Source organism: Anomaloglossus baeobatrachus, chromosome 4 (genome assembly GCF_048569485.1).
Source record: "Anomaloglossus baeobatrachus isolate aAnoBae1 chromosome 4, aAnoBae1.hap1, whole genome shotgun sequence".
Classification (NCBI taxonomy): Eukaryota; Metazoa; Chordata; class Amphibia; order Anura; family Aromobatidae; genus Anomaloglossus; species Anomaloglossus baeobatrachus.
Window position 1 is genome coordinate 519952713 of NC_134356.1, and position 20565 is coordinate 519973277.

The 20565-nt window shown below is 46.8% G+C and overlaps 1 protein-coding gene across 1 annotated transcript in view; it reads left to right on the plus strand.

Moving 5' to 3' along the window:
• The first annotated feature begins 1824 nt into the window (after window positions 1-1824).
• CKMT1A (creatine kinase, mitochondrial 1A) overlaps window positions 1825-20565 on the plus strand; it is a 58226-nt gene continuing 39485 nt past the window's right edge. The window contains exon 1 of the mRNA XM_075345882.1: window positions 1825-1918. The gene's annotated coding sequence lies outside the window, so the exon portion shown is untranslated. The remainder of the gene's footprint in view (window positions 1919-20565) is intronic.

Here is a 20565-nt window from a genome sequence, read left to right on the forward strand (position 1 = left end):
CGCTGGATGGGGTGCAATGTACTGTGGCGACGAAAGCCTCAGGGGCGCCACAGCTGCCCTCCTTGGCAGTCCGTGCCCGTTGACACTGTCCCCTGCGACCGGGGTTCCAGCTCCTGCCAGGCCCAGACCAACGTCTGCCACCTAGCAAACAAGGAGCTCTCCTCCATGGCCTCTCCTCACGAGAGCCACTTCACCTTCTCTCTCCTTCACTCTCGCCTCTCAACTCTCGACAGTCACTGTCCTCACTTTCTCATGACCAACCCCCCATATGGGCGGCCCTATTCCCTTCAGGCCACCCAATGGTTTGTCTGGTAGGTTCAAGTGGGAAGTGTTCCTAGGATTTTAATTGGACTAGCTGTTAACAACACCAGAGGACTGGGATCCGTTAACCAAGGAGGTTGGATATTGTGCGGGAGAGCAGATTACCAGGGCGTCACACATGTAAATATGGCCTTATGAATGCTTTGTGTTGGTCATATTATAAAACGCAAGGAACTGCTCACCTAGAATTGAAATGTTGCATGATATTCTGCACCAAATCTGCAGGAAAAAAATAAGCAACGTGCACAGCACTTAAGAATTGTCATTGACTTTGCTGGCATAAGGTTAGGCATGGAGATTTGTGACAAAAACGTAGTGTGTGCATACAGCCTAAGGATCTATACTGTATATCAGTACAGGTTGGGGACCCCTGCTGTACATAATAATTATTTATTTATTAATTTTTTTTAAACTATACCCCAATGTACTATGATAAGATGCATGAAACACAAAGAAATAGAATGACACACCATGTTTAAAGCTCACCAATCTCCAGGATTTTCCTATATAACCTTAAACCAGTGCTACACTGGCACTATCAGGCTGATTCTATACATACCTTTAGTTGTCAGCTAGGATGTATAGGTTTTGAAACACAAGCAAGTAAATCTTGTAAAATGAACAGTTTTTTGATTGACAGCAGCTGTGGAGCAAATAATAGCTGGGGTGAGTATTCATAGTGATTCCTGCCCCCTGCCTGTTGCTTCTTCCCCTATCTTTTATTTATACTAATTCCATTATAGAAGTGTTTTACTAAAGGTTCTGGCTAAATCAAAGTGACTAGAAGAACCTTGCTGACGTCATATAGACGTTATATAGGAAAATCCTGGTGATTGGTGCGCTATAATATTGCCATCATTCTGTGGAGAGACATTCTTGGATATAATTTTACAAGCAAGTAGATGAATATTGCACAATAATTCAACTCAAGTTAACAAGGACTGATTATTAAGATACGTTTTATACTTTCTACCATGCAATGAATAAATGTTCTCTCTGTCCCACTTACACCTCAGGAAATATTGGGTATACTAGATTCACCAAATGTGTGGTAATGTGTATATACAGTATATATGTACACAGACACACACACACACACACACATACACACACAGAGACACAAACACACACAGACACACACAGACACACACAGACACAAACACACACACACACACAAACGCACACAGACACACACACACACACACAAACGCACACAGACACACACACAGACACAAACACACACAGACACACACAGACACAAACACACACACACACACAGACACACAGACACAAACACACAAACACACACACAGACACACACACACACACACACACACACACACACACACACAGAGAAAGAAAAGATAAAGTAGGCAGCCATGCTACAATGAATCTCATAAGTCAATGTTTTAATATTAGAAGGTCCAAGGGTCAAAGCTCATTCGCCAGTATTTGTGATAAGATTTGACAGTGTGTGTTAAGGAGGCGTTACAATGAGCCTACAGAAGAACGTCTCCAGGTTGTGCAGGCACTTCCTAGTGTGCAGATTGTGCCAGTCTGTACCTGAGATAGAGGACAGCCAACACCTAGACCACAGGTAGGAAATTGTTCTTTAATACATGAATTTAATGAGTATGATTTGTAATTCTGCAGAGGATGATGAAGTCACACTAAATTCCTATTCCTTTTGATGGAACACATTAAATTATATATATTTGATTGTATGATGACTTTCTACTGACCTTTACATGTTGGCAAGTAATGACTATTGTGAAACAGTTTACCTTCAGAAAGAGCTCATTCATACATTGCAGTTTCGATAACACCATGTTAGATACTCTCAGGGACCTTGAGCACAGGTTGCTAATGTTAGAAGCATTATTGCCATGTATTTTTTGGTTTTGGGATGGTGGGTTGGTTTTTTTTGGATGCACTGGTGGTCAATTATGTCCTAGGTAAAGAAAATTGTGAAATATACCAAGAAGCTTTAACTCAAATACATGCAGTGCCAAGCTAACTCTTCATTGTTTTACATTTAGTATCTAGCTAATACAATATTGTCCGCCTCCAGAAAGCATATACGCCTGAAAATGGTGCACGAGAGAGCACATGGTGACTCCATCTGCACTATTATAGTCAATAGCCCCGTCAGTGCATGGGTCTGAAACGCATTTTGCGGGGGCTTTGGACGGAAGCCCTGACGAGACCACTGAACATAGGTCAGAACGCAGTGTGAGAGGTGGCTAACACACAAATCCACATTTTCTGGGGAATAATATTTCCATAATCAGTTGAATATGCCACATTGGAACCTTTCTGTTTTTAGAGACAAACACTACTTGTTCTATGTATCTTTATAAGCCAGGCCAGTTTTAGACAAATTGTGTACCTGGGGAAATTTCAATGTGGGGCCACAGATTCTAAATGACTGCCATAACAGCAGCATTACAGGCAATTCAGTGCATTGACATTCTGTGCTAGTAATGATCTTTAAGCGCCAGGAAGCCACTCACAGCAAAAAAAGACAAAATTACTGTCCAAGAATTAAAACATATCATAAGGTTGCGTGTTCTTTGTTGTCTACAATTAGTTAAGTCACTAACACACAGTTCCTCATGTCACTGGCGAACAGACAAAAAAGGGCCCCTGTGCAAGAGCAATATATGGGCCCTTTGCAGCCCAAGAGCTTTGGAAGTAGAAATGAGCCCCTGACCTCTGGGCTCCTGTGCGGCTGCACGGGTTGCACCAATGATATGTCCGCCCTTGCCTCAGGTATCTTCACTTTAGTTGTAACCTACAAAGAACATAGTTTTACAATATGTTTTAATTCAGACTGCAGACTTGTGAATCCTCACATCACTGTGGGGATTCTCTGGTCCTGGCACCGGGAGCAAGTATGAGATACGTATACTGCTGGCCACATTCCAACTAGACTGTTTCCAGCCTTGCTCAATACACTTTGCTCAATACACTTGCATTGAATGAAGTCACGCCCATCTAGGCAGGATGTGAACGGTAGTATGAATATCACATACTTGAGGTCACATGATCGCTCGCTCCGAGCTCCGAGACAGGCAATTCCTCACAGCACACAGTGCGCATGATATCAATATTCACAAGTCTAAAGTCACATAGAGTGCCTCCCCTTCTTGTCACAAGATCATCTTGCCCTGCTTTATGTGGGTTCTACGTCCTAAGGTTATTCATGTATTTCCCCCAAATGTGCTCCTGTGGCAGAGCAAAGTACTGTAATGTGCAGACGCTGGCGTTACTTCCGGGTCATCGGTGCTCTTTGAGCTCTCCTGACGCATGCACATTACAGCACTTACCTCTGACCATAGTACACTGTTTACAGTGTAATAAAGCATACATTTTCCATTTCATTAAAGGTGGATTAATACATCCACCGACGCAGAGATATGTTTGAAAATGCCAAGAATTTTTTTTTTTGGCAGGGCTGCGCAGGGTTGCCAACTTGACTTTTAAAGTGAACCTGTCAGGTGTAATATGCACCCAGTACCACGAGTAGTTGTGTGTGCATATTTCTAATCCCTGCCTAACCATGTCTGTATACACTAACATTGATAAAGAGACCTTTAGAAACAGTATTTCTAAAGATCTTTTACCGTATGCTAATGAGCGAGGGGCCTAGTCCCCTGGGCGTTAGTTCCCCGGCCAGTTGCCTCCATTAGCATGTTCATGTTAGTAAGCCCCTATGGGTGTGCTAGCATGCTAATGGATACGCTGCGTCACAGGATGATCTCACTCACCTCTTTGCTGCCATTGCGTTCGACGGAGGATTTCGGTTTAGTGCGCATGACCCTGGAGTTTGGGTCATGCGCACTATGAAGCTGGGTGTACGCGTCCTGGCTTCAAACTGAAGTAGTGCGCATGACCAAAAATGCCGGGGTCATGCGCACTGAGCCGAAATCCAGCGTCAGACGCGATGGTGGCGGAGAGGTGAGTGAGATCATCCTGTGACGCTGCACATTCAATAGCATGATAGCACACCCACAGGGGCGTACTAACATGCTAATGGGGGCGACTGGCCGGGGAACTAATGCCCAGGGTATTAGGTCCCTTTCTGATTAGAAATACCTTTTCTAAAGATCCTTTTATCTATGCTAATGTATACAGGGACAGTTAGGGGTACTTCACACACAGCAAGATCGCTACTGAGATCGCTGCTGAGTCACGTTTTTTGTGACCTCATTAGCGATCTCGCTGTGTGTGACACTGAGCAGCGATCTGGCCCCTGCTGTGAGATCGCTGCTCATTACACACAGTGCTGGTTCGTTTTTTTATTGTTGCTCTCCCGCTGATAAGCACAGATCGCTGTGTGTGACAGCGAGAGATCAACAATCCTGAATGTGCAGGCAGCAGGAGCCGGCGTCTGACAGCCTGCAGTAAGCTGTAACTAAGGTAAACATCGGGTAACCAAGGTGGTTACCCAATATTTACCTTCGTTACCAGCCTCCGCAGCTCTCACGCTGCCAGTGCCGGCTCCTGCTTCCTGCACACGCTAAGTTAAGCGGTGTGCGCTGGTAACTAAGGTAAACATCGGGTAACCATGCCCGATGTTTACCTTAGTTACCAGTGTCCGCAGCTTCCAGACGCCGGCTCCGTGCAAGCGCAGCGTCGCTTGCACATGCTGGCTGGGGGCTGGTCACTGGTCGCTGGTGAGATCTGCCTGTTTGACAGCTCACCAGCGACCATGTAGCGATGCAGCAGCGATCCTGACCAGGTCAGATCGCTGGTCGGATCGCTGCTGCATCGCTAAAGTGTGAAGGTACCCTTAGGCAGGGATTAGCAGTATGCACCCAGAACTGCTCGTGGTTCTTGGTGCATATTGGACCTGACAGGTTCCCTTTAAGTTTATCTGAAAGCTTATCAAAAAAGTCATGTACAGTTAATATATTTTAGGGGCACATTAGATAACCATCATAAATTCATAAATCATTATGATTATAGGTGATATAGTACATGTCTACAGTCCATAATTCTGTTATGTGAAAATATTAGCTGCAAACCCTGTAAACTGTAAAATGATGATAATTTCATTAAAATTAACTTGTATAAGTTTCTTTAGCCTTTCTTTTTTTTACCGTCAGAGCAAAAAAATCACCCTATTTTTACAGACTGTCCTGGAATTTCTAGATGATTGTCAACCCAGGGTCTGCATTGATATCAGTGCTTATATTCGGGTCAGTGTGACAATGGCATAAGAAACAGGTGATTACTCTCGACAGTCAGGTGCAGCACGTGCATGACCAGGGCTCTGAAAAGTGTTTACGGCATTAATACTAAAGACATAATGCTGAATCATGATGGAATAGAAATGGCCACAGCAGCCTTTTTGTTAAGCACTATATAAAAATAACAGTCAACTTTTCCCCGAGAGGATCCTGGATGGGCCACCAACACTGAACAGTCCCAAGTCGGGGTTGGCCAACCGTCATGGTACTGTTCAAATAACTCCCTTGTTCCCGAGGAAGTGCCCCAGCAGGATCTATCCATGAAAAAATAGGTAACACCCTACTTCTGATGTGACATCCGTTCCATGGGCCATCCATGACCTTCTCACCTCCGACTGCCATGACAAAAATTGACCGACTTCCAAATGATACCCCCACCACCAAATTTTAGTCGTTAAAATCAAACCTAAAGGGAAGATGTTCGCTTATCCTGGATCCTGAGTGAAGACTGTTAAATCAGGTTCCTCTGCTTATTCAGGTAAAATTGTATAACCCCTTCCCTTGCATCCAAATTGTCCAATCCTAAGACTATGTGCCCACAATTAGTGTTTGCAGCATTTGGGATGCAACGTGTTTTCACTGCATCCAAAATGCTGCATTGTACAGTACAAGAACAGTAAATGGGTTTTCTAGAAATCCCATGCCCAGTGTGTGCAGCCTGTAGCGAAAATTGACCTGTGGTGCGGATTTCCGAGCCGCAAGCATATCAACTCTTTGCTGCTGAGTTGCAAAGAGAGACGCGAGTTGTGAGAGACCGCAGCGCTCCGAACCCTGATCGTGGGCACGGGTAGCTGCGGTCTCCTGTGTTCTACTGTGAAGGAGACTCCTGCAAGGTCAGGACCCACTGTGTCCAGTGCACAGCGGATTATGATCGTGGGCATGTACCCTAACTCGCACTGCCCCATGTGACCCAAAAACCTGGCCTCTTGCCCTCTAACTGACGCTTCTATTGTATGTGCCTATTCCCCAGTTATCCCTCTCCTTGCCTCCTACTTTCAAATTCCTGTCATGTCCGAGCTTCCACTAGCTGCATTTGTCCAGCTGTCGCGGGCGGAGAGGACACTGCCGCGCGCTCGCTAACGCTCGGGTCCGGCGCTGCTGCGGCTGCTGCTGCTCGGTGGCTCGAGCGGTGGGCCGGATTCGGGGACTCGAGCGGCGCTCCTCGCCTGTGAGTGAAAGGGGTGGTTGGTTTGGGGGATTTAGTCCGTGACGCCACCCACGGGTTGTGGTGAAGATGGGCACCACCGCTGCTGGTGATGGGGATCCCGGGAGCGATGGTAGGGAGCAGCTGGGATGTTGTTTTCCCCCTCCGTGGGTAGGGGTTGGTGGTCCCGGGGCCCGGTGGTGTGACGGGGAGGCTGGGTTGGTGAGGTGCAGGGTTGCAGGGACAGCGGTGCCGGATAGCACGGGTGTACTCACTCAGTAAGAGATGCACAAAGTCCTCGGTAAACCAAACGGCTGGATGGACGGGTCCCGCAGCCGGCTGCAGTGTCTCTCCCCGGACAGGTGATGGCGGCTGTCTTTCCCTGCACCTTGATGTACTTGTTTGACTATGATGGTTCCCCAACGGTAGTCCGCTCCCCGGTGTATGGATGCCGGAGGAGCCCGTTTGCCCGCAGGCGCTGGCCCTTGGGTCTCTAGCCTTAGGCGGTAGCTGTATACCCTCACTATGTGGGCGGTTGCCTTCTATCGGGTCTTTGGCTGTTAGGAAACCCCTGGGGTTCCGGTCACACTCGGATTTGACTATTGTCGGCGGCTGCAAGCCTGGTCGGGGTCCGATGGGCCTGCTTGTGTGTGCTGGCTTCACTTCGCTCCCAGGTCAGTACCGGCGGGCCAATGCCCGACCCCGGTCCTACGGTTCCGCATTGCTTCACCACTCCTGCAGACGGCCACCACCGTCTGCCAACCTTGTTGTCAGTGCCTGGGCCACAAACCCAGACACCCAAGTGTTTACTCCTCACACTTCAACCTCCAAACTCGTTCTCCCACTTTTCCCGCCTCCAGGCCTGTGAACTCCTCGGTGGGTGGGGCCAACTGCTTGGCTCCGCCCCACCTGGTGTTGACATCAGACACTGGAGGGAGGCAAGAAGGGTTTTGTGTTTGGCTAACGTTACTGTCTAATGGGGGTGGGGTGTTTGTGTGTTACCTGTGACGACCTGGCTAGTCCAGGGCGCCACACAGCCCTATCATTCTGTAGAATAATACTAGTGTAGGCAGTAAGATTAACTCATAGAGCTCTGCTCTCCAGCTGTTGTAAAACTACAACTTGATATATGTATTTATTTTTTGGTGGGGCATTTTTTTTTCATGTCACAATTGGTATTAAAATTGGAAAGTTTCACACTGGTCACAAGAGTTTTTTAAGCTCCAACTTCCTCCTGTTTCAAAAATCAACACATGGATGTTAGCAGCAATAGACTGACTCACTCCCTATCTTTTGTAGGGAACCATCTAAAGGTCCAGTCACACATAACGAGATCGTGAACGAGATCGCTACTACGTCACACTTTCTGGATCGTTTATGAGTCGTTGTTGAAATCGCATGTTGGGTGTCACACATAACGAGTTTATGAACGAGCATGCGTCCCGTATAACGATCTTTCAAATCGCTGGGACCCTGTCACACAGCAACTATGTTAACGATTCCAATCCCATTAGGGGCGTAGTAAAATGCAGTGAGTCACGTAGGCGTGCATTTGCGTCGTCAACGAAATCGTTAATAGGGTGTCAAACATACAGATTCATGCAGCCCAGCAGGACTCCAACGAGCCAAAAATGGCCCAAGCTGTTCGGCATCGATCAGCGATTTCGCAGCAGGGGGTGAATCATTGGTACGTGTCAAACGTGACGAAATCGCAATTGAAGTCGTTCTTGAGTCACAGAAACTGTGACGTAGTAATGATCTCGTTTACGATCTCGTTATGTGTGAAGTGGCCTTAATGATCCTATGCAAAGATCATTATAAAGGGAGGGGCAGCAGGGACAATTGTGACTTTGCTTATTTATGAATGGTTGATTCTGTTATCAGTTGTGTATAAAAGTCTTACCTGTCTATAATCCTGCCTCTGCTGATAAGGAAACTGCTGTAAACGCTTCTTCAAAAGACAAGAAGTATGAGTCTAAAAAGCCTCAGTGGTCAGTGTGTAAAATTACTAATTTTCCTTTTATTGAGATTATGATATAAAAAAATGCCAAAATGTACAAAAAAATATACGAGTTGATTTAAACAATAGGCCATTTTCAAGTGGTAGGTTTATTTTTTACTTAGTATGGTAAAACACAGCAAATGTTCATTCAGACATCAGTCTCTCTCCATTGAGTGTTTTCATGCGGAAGTTCATGTCCGATTTTTTTCCCTCAACTGAGTGGTCCACACAGAATCAAGGAAACATGTTGAGATTGATTTGAGTGTTGGACCAAACTCATGAATACAAAAGTATGGGTCCTTGAGAAAATTGGACAGAATTCTGATTCCAAGACACTGTGATCAAAAAGACTGATGAAACTCAGAACATTATTGTGCAGAAAAAAAATCACTGACATCTGAATGAACTGCTTGGAGAAAGTTTATAGACAAGGGTGTAACATGTTAATCATTAACCCATTCTTGACCGTTCATGTAAGTTTACGTCATTTTCGACTAAGTAAATGTGCCCACGATCAGGACTCACTGCGTCCTGGATGAAGCAGGTCCTGACCTGCAGGTCCGCGAGTCGCTTCCGCAGGAGAACGCAGGAGACCGCAGCTGCTTGTACCCACGATCAGGGTTCAGTGCGCTGCGGTCTCTAGCTTGTATTCTCCCTACGTAGGACGCATGTGAATCTGCAGCAAACAATTGACATGCTGCCGCTTGGAAAGCCGCACCGCAGGTCAGTGTTTGCTGCGAAAAGAACAAGCACAGTGGGCACGGGATTATTAGAAATCCATCCAGTATGCGTGTACTGTACAACGCAGCATTTTGGATGCAGCAAAAACACGCTAGATCCAAAATGCTGCAAACACTGATCGTGGGTATGCATCCTAAAGGTTCACCGGAAGCTCGATGTAAGCTATAGCTGAGCTCCAGCTGTCACAGCCAGGGATGGTCCCCGCACCGCCCCTGGTTGTTTAATGCCCTTAAAGATGCAATGAATAGCGATCGCAGTATTTAGGGGCTGGGAGAGGGATCCATCCCTGATTGTGTATTGAGGGAACAGGTATACACTTCTACACTTCTTTTCATTCATTTGTGTGCCAGCTCAACTATTACAAAGTCAAGTTACAGGTGGTGCACCTACTGTTGAACCACTTAGGGAAGTTCACCGCTTTTTGAGAAATTTTGGTGTGCGCTCAGCCCCAATGAAAGATACCCTGCTGCCATTAGGATTGCCTACTCAATGCTCTCACATGAAGGAGAATGTGGGCCGCTCTCTTGACTTGTCTTGGAGAAGCAACTATGGACAAGGACAGTACTTATCTTTCATTGCTCATTGAGTGAATCCACCTCAACAACTAGGACAAAGTGTGAAGCCTCCATGGCTAATGGCTACATCTAGATGTACTGCCACGCAGTAGTTATATGTCTCCTACACATCCTCCTAAACAGACATGATCCCATCCCCAACAGCAACAGGGTACAATGTGTCATTCATCCTCTACCATCCCTTTTTTCTTTGTGCAAGTTAAAGCTCCACCATGTAATTTTACAGCTTGGGAGCATGGGAGCAAATGACTGAGATGTTGTGGCTGCCTTACATTTGGCCAAAGTTACTCATACTCCCTGTTTGGCACATGTCCTGAACCTAATTGTGCAAAAATGTTTAAGGAAATATAACCACCTGAGGAAGTTGGTGGCTACGGCCAGGAAAGTGTCTGAGCATTTCAACCACTCTTATATAGGGATGCTTGCCATCCAAGTTATGAAAAACAGAGTGGTATGCCTGAACGTCATCTGGTTTACGACGTTGCAACAAATTGGAATTTGACACTGCATATGTTGCAGCATCTGTACAAGTGATGAAGGATTATATTATGCAGCAGGTAAACTGGAGCTTAGGTTATTTTGAAATTCACCGTTGCCAGTTGATGAAGGACAGATTAAACTTTGTGAAGGAAAAACAGTTGCTTCCTTCTGCTCTATGATACATCAAGCAGGCTGTTTCTCTTCCTGATATTAATTGAAGTTACCTATATTATTGTATGTTTTGTACAGTGGAATTGGTCCTATTACGAACTAGAGGTATTCAGCCTTATGCCACAGCCTTTATCCTGAGCAACGTAACGTACATTCCAGGGTGGATTTGATATTATACATTTCAGGTATTATAACACTGATGTTTTGAACCCATGCGTGTATTGGAAAGCCTAAATCAGTATATAAAACCGTGTTTTAACTTCTCACCAGGGTCCAGTTTTGATTATGCAGATTCTTTAACTGAGTGAGACAGGTACCTGCATTAAGATAAGGTACTGTCTGCAGTATGCATGGTTGTGATCTCACACATATATATAATAAACTGGCTCGGCCTTAGCTGATAATGTGTCTATCTACATAGGTGAACAAGCCATCCTGACTAGCCTCATGATTGACCAGCTGGGTAGGCAGTGTCTTATCATCTTATACCCCTCTGAAGTGAACAATTTGCACCACTACTGGTTAGTATTGGTGTTCAGCACCTACATTGGTTTCTGTATTTGATCATTGGACATTGTCACTAATATAGGTTTTAATTTGTTGTGTTTGTCATAGAATTGTTCAAAAGTGGACACTTCGTTCAAGAACATGTTGGAAAGCCCCTGATGAGCCCCTGAATATTGACAAGGGCGAAACGCGTCGGGCATTTCTTGAACTTTCCTATATATCAAATATGAATTATGTCTTTAATGGGCATCCTTTGAATCAATCTACATATCGAATATGAACTGTGTCTATAATTGACAAAAGTACATTATGGTCATAATCTATGTGACTCTCATTTCTATCCTTTATACTGAGCACATGGACTCTTAAATACATGACGACATCCCTTGACCCTACCCTCACTCACCCAAGTAGTGATACAGACAAATTAGCTACTGTGGACTGAGCACCTCTTCCTCACTGTGGTGTTACCATTTTTGGGGTTGATTCCATCTATTAGGGGACACTTCTTACCCTTGAGGGAGGGACTATTTAGGGTTAAGCCGTCGAGGAACGGGGGCGTCTTTACCTTAGGACGCCGACCCCCGTCATTGAGGAAGGGTTAGGTTAGGGAAGTTTCTTCTTCCTCCCTTTCTCAAATACTCCCATTTTAATTATACGTGTTTGTAAGTGATTTGATCAATAAAAATATTTCTAATTTTTAAAGTAGTCACACTCTGGTTTTTCCTTCTGCTCAGACAATGTTCCCCAACTTTGAGGACTGTTTTTTCCAGCAGGACAATGTGCCATGTCACACAGCTAGGTCAATCAATGTGTGGATGAAGGACCAGCACATCAAAACCCTGTCATAGCCAGCCCAATCTACAGACCTGAACCCCATTGAAAACCTCTGGAATGTAATAAAGATAAAGATGGATAGTCAAAAGCCATCAAACAAAGAAGAACTGCTTAAATTTTTGCACCAGGAGTGTCATAAGGTCACCCAAAAGCAGTGTGAAGACTGGTGGAAGGCATGCCAAGACGCATGAAAGCTGTGATTAAAATTCATGGTTATTCCACAAAATATTGATTTCTGAACTCTTCCTGAGTTAAAACATTAATAGTATTGTTGTTTCTAAATGATTATGAACTTGTTTTCTTTGCATTATTTAAGGTGTCTGAAAGCAACCATTTTTTTGTTATTTTGACCATTTTTCATTTTCAGAAAATAAATACAAAATTTATTGCTTGTAAATTCGGAGACATGTTGTCAGTAGTTTATAGAATAAAACAACAATTTACATTTTACTGAAAAATATACCTATAAAGAGAAAAATCGGAAAAACTGACAATTTTGCAGTGGTCTCCTTAATTTTTGCCAGAGCTGAATGTCCCTCGTTCTGTATTTAAAAAAAAATACCAAAATTATATACTCACTTAATCCAGCAGGTCTTGATTGGTGCAGCGTAGGCAGGATATCGGATACACAAGACATCAGAGTCCATGCTCTTTGCGATGACGTCACCACGCTGGGACTCTAATGTCCTGTTCGTGTCTTCGGCGGCAGTGCGAGATCATGTCTCCCAGCACTACTGCTGAGTTAGCTATATTGGCGAGCTGTGCACGCCGATATGGTTAACAGTAGTGCAGCACTCTGAGCACAGGGCCCTGAGCAACTGTAGCCTCTGCCCCTCCCCTCCGCTGCGTGTGAACATGGACTAAATGTCCAAACAGAGTGCATGTGACGTCATGAAATCTCCGCCCTCGGTGTGTCTAAAGATGCCTTTGAACTGTGCACTTTTGTTTGTCTTCTTTGTGGAGCCTAAAAAAAAAAAAATCGCAAGCAAAATGCCGTTGTATTTTTAAACGCAGAATCAAAGCTTTTCTGTAGTATTAAAATGCATTAAAAACCAGGATTCACATCTGCACTACACAGGTATCAAATGTCGTGGAAAATGCATGAAAAAAGGCAGCAAACACGCAATAATCAGAGAGGGTTATAATTGCGTTGTGTGGTGCAGACACGTGCAGAAAAAACGCAGCATTTACGCTACATGTAAACACGGCCTCATCATTAAATTTTTATTATATTTTTTATTGGTTTAATAGAGAAAATTAATCGATTGCGCCGTTTTTATACACCATTTACCGATCCCCATAATTTGATCGCTGTGTTGTTTGGGTCATTATGATTACAGGAACATCAAATATGTGATTTTTTTTTTTAAAGCACAATAAAAATTACATTATTCTATCTTTTTTTATTAGTTTTAGTAATTTTATTAAAAGAAGAAAAAATATTTTACTCTCCCTCTAAGGGCCCGCCACACATCCGTGAAAACCACGTCCGTGTAAAACGGGCCGTTTTTCGGGTCCGTTTTCCGTTTTTTAGGTCCGTTTTTATGGTATGTGTGGCCTGCGTGTGTATCCCGTATGCTAGCCGTATGTGCGTGTGGAATGTCCGTGTGTGCGTGAGTGAAATAACTGACGTGTGTGTGTTGTCCGTGTGAAATGTACGTGTGTGATGCAAAATGTTGTTACTACATGTCGGAAGACAGAGTAGCGGGATGAGAATGAACTCGGGTGAACTTCACCCGACTTCATTCTCATGCCGCGGCTCTGTCTTTGTGCCGTGTACTGATTAGCGGTCACCTGTGAAGGATTCACCGGTGACCGCTAATCCCCCGAGTGACTGAAGTGTCCCCCCCTCTCTCATACTCACCGTTCCCCGATCACCGGCGCTGCACGGCGTTCACACTGTTCCGGCGGCTTTTTCTAATTTGAAAAAGCCGGCCGCTCATTAAACAATCTCGTATTCCCTGCTTTCCCCGCCCACCGGCGCCTGTGATTGGTTGCAGTCACACACGCCCACCACGCTGAGTGACAGCTGTCTCACTGCACCCAATCACAGCAGCCGGTGGGCGTGTCTATACTGTGCAGTGAAATAAATAAATAAATAATTAAAAAAACCGGCGTGCGGTCCCCCCCCATTTTAATACCAGCCAGATAAAGCCATACGGCTGAAGGCTGGTATTCTCAGGATGGGGAGCTCAACGTTATGGGGAGCCCCCCACCCTAACAATATCAGTCAGCAGCCGCCCAGAATTGCCGCATACATTATATGCGACAGTTCTGGGGCTGTACCCGGCTCTTCCCAATTTACCCTGGTGCGTTCGCAAATCGGGGTAATAAGGAGTTATTGGCAGCCCATGGCTGCCAATAAGTCCTAGATTAATCATGTCAGGTGTCTCCCCGAGATTCCTTCCATGATTAATCTGTAAGTGACAGTAAAAAAACACACACACCCGAAAAATCCTTTATTAGAAATAAAAAACACAAACAAATTCCCTCATTACCAATTTATTAACCCCGACAAACCCTCCATGTCCGGCGTAATCCACGGACTCCAGCGTCGCTTCCAGCTCTGCTGCATGGAGGTGACAGGAGCAGCAGAAGACACTGCCGCTCCGGTCACCTCCACGCAGCTAATGAGATGAGTAGCGCGATCAGCTGAGCTATCACTGAGGTTACCCGCGGCCACCGCTGGATCCAGCGGTGGCCGCGGGTAACCTGACTGACAGCAGCTGATCGCGCTACTCATCTCATTAGCTGCGTGGAGGTGACCGGAGCGGCGGTGTCTTCTGCTGCTCCTGTCACCTCAATGCAGCAGAGCTGGAAGCGACGCTGGAGTCCGTGGATTACGCCGGACATGGAGGGTTTGTCGGGGTTAATAAATTGGTAATGAGGGAATTTGTTTGAGTTTTTTATTTCTAATAAAGGATTTTTCGGGTGTGTGTTTTTTTTACTGTCACTTACAGATTAATCATGGAAGGAATCTCGGGGAGACGCCTGACATGATTAATCTAGGACTTATTGGCAGCTATGGGCTGCCAATAACTCCTTATTACCCCGATTTGCCAACGCACCAGGGTAAATCGGGAAGAGCCGGGTACAGCCCCAGAACTGTCGCATATAATGTATGCGGCAATTCTGGGCGGCTGCTGACTGATATTGTTAGGGTGGGGGGCTCCCCATAACGTGGAGCTCCCCATCCTGAGAATACCAGCCTTCAGCCGTATAGCTTTATCTGGCTGGTATTAAAATGGGGGGGGACCGCACGCCGGTTTTTTTAATTATTTATTTATTTATTTCACTGCACAGTATAGACACGCCCACCGGCTGCTGTGATTGGGTGCAGTGAGACAGCTGTCACTCAGCGTGGTGGGCGTGTGTGACTGCAACCAATCACAGGCGCCGGTGGGCGGGGAAAGCAGGGAATACGAGATTGTTTAATGAGCGGCCGGCTTTTTCAAATTAGAAAAAGCCGCCGGAACAGTGTGAACGCCGTGCAGCGCCGGTGATCGGGGAACGGTGAGTATGAGAGAGGGGGGGACACTTCAGTCACTTGGGGGATTAGCGGTCACCGGTGAATCCTTCACAGGTGACCGCTAATCAGTACACGGCACAAAGACAGAGCCGCGGCATGAGAATGAAGTCGGGTGAAGTTCACCCGAGTTCATTCTCATCCCACTACTCTGTCTTCCGACATGTAGTAACGACATTTTGCATCACACACGTACATTTCACACGGACAACACACACACATGTCAGTTATTTCACTCACGCACACACGGACATTCCACACGCACATACGGCTAGCATACGGGATACACACGCAGGCCACACATACCATAAAAACGGACCTAAAAAACGGAAAACGGACCCGAAAAACGGCCCGTTTTACACGGACGTGGTTTTCACGGATGTGTGGCGGAGGCCTAAAATACAGGACATAGAGATGCTGCTCTGAACAATGGATCTCTATGTCCAGCTGTGGAGTCAGGGGCTGCAATGCAGCATCAACTATATAAAATCATCCCTCTGCCATCACCAGAGATTGTGGCTCCACTGCTAGGGCTGCTGTAACATGTTTAAAACCTGCTGGTCTGATTCCAAATAAGAGTGGAAAAAAAAACCTTAAATTTTTGTCATTTTTTTCTCATTTCTTTAACACTAGAACTACTGGACTCGTGACACCTATATAGAAATACATAGTGCAAAGTAGTCAAAATGACTACGTCAGTAGTTCTAGTGTTAAAGTAGTTTTATTGGTACAAAATAATCTGACTTTTTTCTTCACCTACATAGAGATACAGTATATATCTATCTATATCTGTATGTAGCGGAATAATCTGCTTCTGGCTTCTCTGACTGCAACACAGCTCATGAGCTCTAGTCCCTATTCCAGGAAACCAGAGCAGATGAGAATTTAATTTACACACTGCATGGAGTTAATTTATTCATTGCACATTGAGAGGAGGATCTGGGACAAGAGCCGTGAACAGCGGGACTGTGGGAGTGAGGCCTCAAATCGGATTGGGATTGGGAGGTAATATGTGCTGTAATGTCTTTATACTCTTTTACCTTCTCCCCTGCTCAGTGGTGTGATCAGACCATGTGCCTGTGTAATGAGGCGAGCAGCTCTGACTGTTTTTTGACTGAAAAGGACATGGAGACTGACATTACACAGGATGGTGCTGCCACCTTGTGGACAAGTGCTGAAATTGCTCGAGGGGTGGACACTGTAAAATCTGATCCCCTCCCACAGACACTGGTTGTACAGGAAAAAAGTGCGGGAAAAAGGACACTGAGCCACTGGAGCTGTATCAAAGCAGACCTGCCTCGGACTGCCCTCATCACTGAAGTGTGAGGGATTGCCAGAACTGCTGCAGATGTGATACTGGATTCAAGGGACCTCCGGACCGTCTCCTTCCTCCATACCAAGAGACTGTATGCTAGTCTTCTGGTGAGAGGGCTGAAGATTTCCCCATCTCTGCTCCTTGGAGTCGCCGCTGTTTACCCGGAGTCCAGGCCTGCTACGTGAGAGCCCTCCCTCCTTGTGTTTTGGACTGGTAATGTAACCCATAGGGCAAGTCAGGGACAGAATTCTTGTTTATCATTGCTGTTTTGTTTGTGTGCTGCGCCGTGTGTCTGAAGTTAAAGACCCAGATAGCAAACTCTGATTATGTGTGCTGCTAAGCCAGCTGCGTGTGTCATTGAAATGTTTACCAGTAAAGAAATGTACCCTTGCATAAAATCTGAGCGTGGGGATTTTGTTGGCGCAGATTATGGGAACTCAGCCGTGGTCAGACCTGCGGCCACTTCATCTGGCGTAGTCGGCAGGATCTGTGACCAGCAAAATCCCCTCCCGGTGATAGCTTATAGTCAGACAGCTCCTCCGGCGTCTATTGTAAATCAAGTGAAAAAGTTTAATGGACGGAATTACCCTGTACCTGAATGGGCGGAACTTAGGATAGCGGGGGAAATGTATAATGTTGATCCTAAGGCCCTAGCGGAAATGGCTATGCTGACGTTAGAGGGGGAGGCATGGACGACGGTCAGACTGGAGACGGTTAGGGGCCAGCGTACATTAGATGACTTGGTGCGGGTGCTAGAGAACACCTATGGGCTGACCAGATACCTGGGAACACTGCACTACATGTTCTTCCAGCGTACACAGCTCGAGTGGGAGGACATTCCCCGATATGCGAACGCCCTCCAAGTACTGCTGGAACAAGCCTGCAAAAACGGAGAAAATCTAGCTGGTACATCCTCCCGCGACCTGGTGCTGAGGGAACAATTCGTAATAGGACTGAGAGATCCGTATCCCAACCGCTCATTGCAGGACTTACTCCGGATAAATCCAGCCCTTACATTTGCTGAGGTTAAACAAGAAGCCATAGAATGTTCTAGGGGACCTGTTACGGGAACACAGACTTATACCGCTACTTGCAGATCCATGTACAGTACAAATACTCCGAAAAGCGACACGGAGGAACTGAAGCAGATGGTGGCGGATTTACAGAAGCAGGTGCTGCAGCTCACATTAGACCAGCAGGCGGATAGGCAAGTGAGACGGCAACCTAGCCGGCCTATGGGGAAGTGCTGGACATGTGGTGACCCCCGTCACAGAGCAAACCGTTGCCCCCAGAACTCCTTCCAACCTGACCCGCAGCCGTTCCATCGAATGGACTCTCAAACACCCCAGCAAGCGGAGTTTCACTCGAAACAGCGGATGGAACCCCAGGCCTATCCACTAGAACCGCCAAGCCATGCCTCTCAACAGCGGACACCTTTAAACTAGACACCCCGGCTGAGGAGGCTCACTCGACCGGGAAGACCACGGAGAAAAGGAGCCAACAAAGGAGCAAGCTTGCATCAAACAGTCCTACACTGAAAGTAATGCTAGAGGGGGTTGCCGTGCAAGGACTAATGGATACTGGATCCCAGGTGTCCACCATCTCAGAACAGTTTTACGAGAAATATCTACAACCACGGGCTGCTTATGACCCGAATACCGTCATCAAGATCAAAGCGACCAATAATCTACCCATTCCAGTAACGGGAGTAGCTTGGATGAGCACCAAAATGTGTGGACAGGACCTTGGGAAGAGGGGGATAATCGTGGTCAAAGAAGGCTTCGGTTCGGACACGCCCATGATTATTGGGATGAACATCCTGAAAGACCTGGACCTGGTATTGTTTACCAAGCGGGGACCCAAGTACTGGCAGGAAGTTACCCCACACGGGGCCACCCGCCGAGCATTCCGAAGAGTGGTTCGGGCCTGCAGCCTACACTACAGCAAATGGCAGAGGAACAACGGCCCATAGCCACAATCACCGTGCCTCGCCACACTAGGATCACCTTACCGGCTGAAAAGGAGACAATTATCTCGCTACCCCTTAGCACCACAAGACCGCTTGAAGGCGTGGAGGTACTGATTGAGCCGCAAACCCCGAGGGAGGGAAAATTGAACCCATTAGTCGCTCACACTCTGGCTGTCGTGAGGAGGGGAAGGATCCCTGTCCGTCTGAGCAATACGGCTAGTGTAGGCGTCGACCTAGAAGCGGGGACACAGCTCGCCAGAGTCTACGCCCTACCTACAGAGGTGAATCCCAGGGGCCCATTCCAGTTTGCCCCATCGACAGAGGGAGACTGGACAGTGACTGTCTCCGCCATGGCCACCGCCACAGATGACACTGAAGCTGGAAAGGAGCTGCTAGAGAAGTGTCAGCTGGATACATCCCAATACTCTAAACAGGAAGTGTCACAGGTGGAAAAACTACTACAGGAACACCAGGCGTCCTTTGCCCGGCATGACACCGACTTTGGATGCACCACCAGTATCCAACACGAGATCCCTACGGGTAACGCTTCTCCTATCCGTGAGAGATACCGGCAGATACCACCCCAGCAATACCAAGAAGTGAAAAGCCTCCTGAATTACATGCTCCATGCTGGAGTGGTACGAGAGAGCCAGAGCCCCTGGGCTGCACCGGTGGTAATAGTGAAAAAGAAAGACGGATCCCTGAGGTTCTGTGTGGACTACCGCCGCCTGAATGCTTGCACCACCCGGGACTCATACCCTTTGCCGAGGATCGAAGAATCCCTGATGGCTCTGAAGAAAGCCAAGTACTTTTCCTCCCTGGATCTGGCCAGCGGCTATTGGCAGGTACCCATGAGCGAAAAGGACAGAGAAAAGACCGCTTTCGTCCTACCCATGGGCCTGTACGAGTTTGACAGGATGCCCTTCGGCCTGAACAACGCGCCGGGAACTTTCCAGAGGCTGATGGAGCGCTGCTTGGGAGACTTCAATTTCGACTTCACCCTCATCTACCTTGATGACATTGTGGTCTATTCAGCCACGTTCGAAGAACATCTACAGAAGCTGGGCCGCGTGTTCCAGAGGCTAAGTGAACAGGGCCTGAAGTTGAAACCCAGCAAGTGCCGTCTTCTACAGCAGGAGATTGATTACCTGGGCCACAGGATCTCGGCCGAAGGTGTACAACCATCGCCGGAGAAAATAGCCGCTATACGGGACTGGCCATAGCCCACAACTGTCAAGGAGGTCCGGGCTTTCCTGGGACTGGCAGGCTACTACCGTCGGTTCGTCAAGAACTTCGCCCGGCTTGCCGCACCACTGCATGATCTGCTTCGAGGGACCACCAACAGTCCCAGAGGATGCCGCATCAATTGGGGGCCTACCCAAGAAGAGTCCTTCCAAGCTCTAAAGGGTGCCTTGACGTCGTCCCCCATCCCGGCATATGCAGATTATACCCTGCCCTTTCAATTACATACTGACGCCAGCCTACAGGGTCTGGGGGCAGTACTCTCAAAGGTACAAGAAGGCAAGGAACGTGTTGTAGCCTATGCCAGTAGGTCCCTACATGAAGGTGAAAAGAATCCCACCAATTACAGCTAATTCCGGCTGGAGCTGTTGGCCTTGATGTGGGCAATGACTGAGAAATTTGCCGGATATCTGACGGGGGCAGAAGTACTAGTCCTGACGCACAACAACCCTTTGGCCCACTTAGAAAATGTGAAACTTG